At 39.7% G+C, this 4,468-nt stretch overlaps 1 protein-coding gene across 1 annotated transcript in view; it reads right to left on the reverse strand.

The window, feature by feature from the left end:
• Window positions 1-4,468, reverse strand: part of LCLAT1 (lysocardiolipin acyltransferase 1) — a 301,927-nt gene that overhangs the window by 216,397 nt on the left and 81,062 nt on the right. The window lies entirely within an intron of this gene.

A 4,468-nucleotide genomic window follows, 5' to 3' on the forward strand; every position in this document is an offset into this window, starting at 1 on the left:
TCTTGATGCCACGTTTTTCTTCATATAGCCCAGCTTCTCAGATTATTTGCTCAGCATACAGGTTGAATAAGTATGGTGAAAGAATACAACCCTGTCATACACCTTTCTTAATTTTAAACCATTCTGTATTCCCATGTTCTGTTTGAACAACTGCCTCTTGGTCTATGTACAGGTTCCTCGTGAGCACAATTAAGTGTTGTATATAGTTTGTCATGATCCACACAATCGAAGGCCTTTATGTAGTCAATAAAGCACAGATAACATCTTTCTGGTATTGTCTGCTTTCATCCAAGATCCATCTGACATCAGCAATGATATCCCTCACTCCACGTCCTCTTCTGAATCTGGGTTGGACCTCTGGAAGTTCTCTGTCAGTGTATGCTTGCAGCCATCTCTGTATTACCTTTAGTAAAACATGGGACATCAAAGATATTGTCTGATGATTTCCTCATTCCTTTGGGTCACCTCTCTTTGGAATGAGCACAAATATGGATCTCTTCCATCAGTTGGGCAGATAGTTGTCTTCCAAATTTCTTGGCATAGATGAGTGAGTGCCTCCAGTGCCACCTCACTTTCTTGAAAGATTTCAATTTGTATTCCATCAATTCAATTTCTTAGCATGTCTACTGTTATGGACCATGTTCCTTTTATTTATATATGATAATAGTAGTGGTGGTGTTGTATAATACTAGGTCGGTTCCAATTCATAGCAATCCTGTATATGGTTTTCCAGGCTGTAAATCATTATAGGAGCAGAAAGCCTCATCTTCCTCTGGAGGAGCAGCTGGTAGATTGGAACTGCTCACCTGATGGTTAGCAACCCAACTCATAATTAGGCTACCAGTGCTCCTTTTCTGCATGATATAAATAAATAAAATCATGTGTATTTGTCACAAAACCCTTCAAGGTAGAAATTATTGCCCACTTTTATATAGGAAGGGAGTCCTGGTTTGGCACTGTAGGATAAGCACTGGACTGCAAGTTAAGTTTGAACAGAAAGGTGGCAGTTCTAACCCAGTAGCTGCTCCTTGGAAACTTTATACACGGTCACTATGAGCTGGAAACGACTCAACGGCACTTAATAGTAATAATTACAGAAGAGGAACATGATGTTAAAGGGTATAAGTAACACAAGGGTATAAGGACCACAAATAACAAAGTCTCTTAAAGCAAAGAGAAAAGGAGCTGTCAAGCATTATACAAATTTGACTCTGTAGAATGATTTATGAAACTATTTTTTATTATGTTTCAGGTCACTTTTACATACTTTATCTTATTTGGCATACTCTGTATTTTATAGAGTACTGGTGTGGCCCTATAGGATAAGCACTGGACTGTTAACTGAAAGGTCAGCAGTTCAAATCCACCAGCAGCACCTTGGAAACCCTATACACGGTTATTATGAATCAGAACTAATTCGATTGTACTTAACAACAGCAATATATTTTTATCTTACTTTATTTAAGATTGGATAAATATTTATATGATTTGACAACCCCATTAATCTAGCTCATAAATAAGGAAATGGACTCAAAATGACTGAATAACTCACACAACAAATCCACATGGAGCCAAGACTGGAAACCTGTCTACCAGCTTCCTAGCCCATGACGCTGTTCATCTGGGTTCAAGGAAACACACATACAGATGGAGATAAAAGACGAAGGGTACTACTATAAGCAGAAAAAGGAGCTCGGAGTCTCTATACAGTAAGCGCTGGACTGTGAACCACAAGGTCCGCAGTTTGAGCCCACCAGTCGTTCCGTGGCAGAAAGATGAGGCTTTTGGCTCCTGTGAAGATTTAAAGCCTTGGACACCCTATACAGGGTCACTATGAGTTGAAACCGACTCCTTAGCACTTAAAGCTGCTTTGACTATACCTCATCAATAGGGAAAAAAAAGACAGCATGATTCCAATTCCAAGGGCAATGCTATCAAGCAGTTGCCATGGTGGTGAGGCATGTGGCTACAGAGTCAGCAGTTTAAATTCCAATGTCAACATTACCTTCTTAGAAACAATTGTAAATGGATAATGAAGATAATACACACATGAACACATTTAGTGTTGGAATATAAAGATACTGACTGCCAAAGTATTCTGATACATATTTACTAATATTTGTAACACCTACTATGCTTCATGGAGTTCTGGTGTGGTGCTGTGGGTTAATGTGCTGGGTTGCAAAGTCAGTTTGAACTGCAAGGTGAGCAGTCCAAGCTCACTAGCTGCTCCTCAGAAACTCTATATACAGTCGTTATGGGTCAAAACCGACTCAACGGCACTTAACAACAACAACCCATTAACGGTCACTCCCAATTTCCAACCTCCCCCTTCAACTGCAGGCAAACACTAATCTACTTCTCTCATTTAGCTACACATTTTCAAGATTCATCCAAGTTGTATGGACATAGCACTTTTGTTTGTTTATTCAACAACAGATGTACATTAGGGTTCTTACTATTTTGGACTGTTATAAACATTCATGAAAAAGTTACTGTGTGGATATGTTTTCAATCTTCTGGGGTAGATACCGGTGAGTAGAATTGCTAGGACATATGGACTCCTGGTGTCAGAGAGCACAAGACTATTGACTACTGAAACATGAGGAAAAGCACCAGAATATTGTTAGATGTAGTGCCAGAAGATAAGCCCCTGAGTTTGGAAGGCACATACAATTGCGGAAGAGCTGCCTCTTCACAAAGTAGTGTTGACCATGGTTATGCAAATGGAATAAAACCTTCAGGACTTTCATTTGCTGAAGGGACACAACTTCAAAATGAAGAGAAACTAGCTGTAAACATTCATGAATAATTGGAACATGGCATGTACAAAACAGGAATCTAGGAAAATTGAAAATTGTCAAAAATGAAATTGACTACGTAAACAATGATATGCTAGACATTAGTGAACTGAAATAGACTGATATTGGCCATTTTGAATCTGACAATCACATGTTTTACTATGCTGGAATGAAAAACTGAAGAGGAATGGCACAGCATTAATCACCAAAAAGAACATATGAAGATCTGTCTTGAAGAACACTGTGATAGTATAATATCCATACACGTAGTAGAAAGACCAGTTATTACCACAATATTCAAATTAATGCACCAACCACTATATCCAATGGTGTATAATATCAACTTCTTCACTCTGAAATTGATCAAACACGCAATCAAGATGTATTGATCATTAGTGGTGATTGGAATGCAAAGGTTAGAAACAAAAAGGAAGAATCAGAAGTTAGAAAATATGGCCTTGGTGATAGAAGCAATACTAGATATTGTGTGAAAGAATTTTACAAGACCAATGACTTCTTCACTGCAAATACCTTTTTTAAACAACATAAAAGATGACTATACATATGAACCTCACCAGATGGAATACACAGAAATCAATACACAGAAACCATGGAATGAGACCATGGAAAATCTCCATATCATCAGCCAACACAAGGCTAGGGGCAGATTGTGGAACAGACTATCAGTTGTTCATATGCAATTTTAGGCTGAAGCTGAAGAAACTTAAAACAAATCCACAAGAGCCAAAATGTGACTTTGAAAGTATCACATCTGAATTCAGATATCATCTGAAGAACAGATTTGATGCATCAGACACTAAAGATCAAAGACCAGAAGAGCTGTGGGATGACAATAAGAACTTCAAACAGGAAAAAAGCAAAAAGTCATTAAGAAGACAAGAAGGAAAAGACCAAAATGGATGTCAGATGACACTCTGAGATTTGCTCTCCAGTACAGAAATGCTCTGGTAGCGCAGTGGTTACGAATCAGGCTGCGAACCTTAAAGTCAGAGGTTCGAAACTACCGGCCGCTCTGCGGGAGAAAGATGAGGCTTTCTACTCCCGTAAAGATTTACACCCTCGGAAACCCTGTACAGGGTCGCTATGGGTCAGAACTAACTCGACGGCACTTAACAACAACAAAACAGAAATGTTAAAGCAAATGGAAGAAATGAGTTGTAGCGCTAAAAAGGAAATTTCAAAGAGCAGCTCAAGAAGACAAAGTCAAATATTATAACAAAATGTGCAAGGACCTGGGGGAGAACAAACAAGATGGCGGATCGGGTGGAAGTGCAGTAATGAGCTCCTCCAGCAACAACACAGAACACCCAACCAAGCAGAATCAGTGGATGGTCCCAGAACTCTGAACCACATATAAAGGAATATTTAGAAGGTTGGAAGGCTTACAGCTGTGGGAATTTGTGGCAGAAGGAAGAAATCCATACCTTTCTAGTTTGGAACGCTCAGCTGCTCCAGGAGCCGCCATCTTGGGTAAGACCAAGAGCGGGAAGGATCAGAGCAGCCACAGATGCCTGGCAGAAATGCTGAGATAAAGATGTGAATATTCTTTTCTTTTGGTAGCTGTTCATTGGTCCCTTGCTGTCTGTGCACCTCCATTCTGGTGACTATAGGGGTGCCTGAGCTAGTGGACACCCCAGCCCCACCCT

This window comes from Chrysochloris asiatica, unplaced genomic scaffold, assembly GCF_000296735.1.
Source record: "Chrysochloris asiatica unplaced genomic scaffold, ChrAsi1.0 scaffold00016, whole genome shotgun sequence".
NCBI lineage: Eukaryota > Metazoa > Chordata > Mammalia > Afrosoricida > Chrysochloridae > Chrysochloris > Chrysochloris asiatica.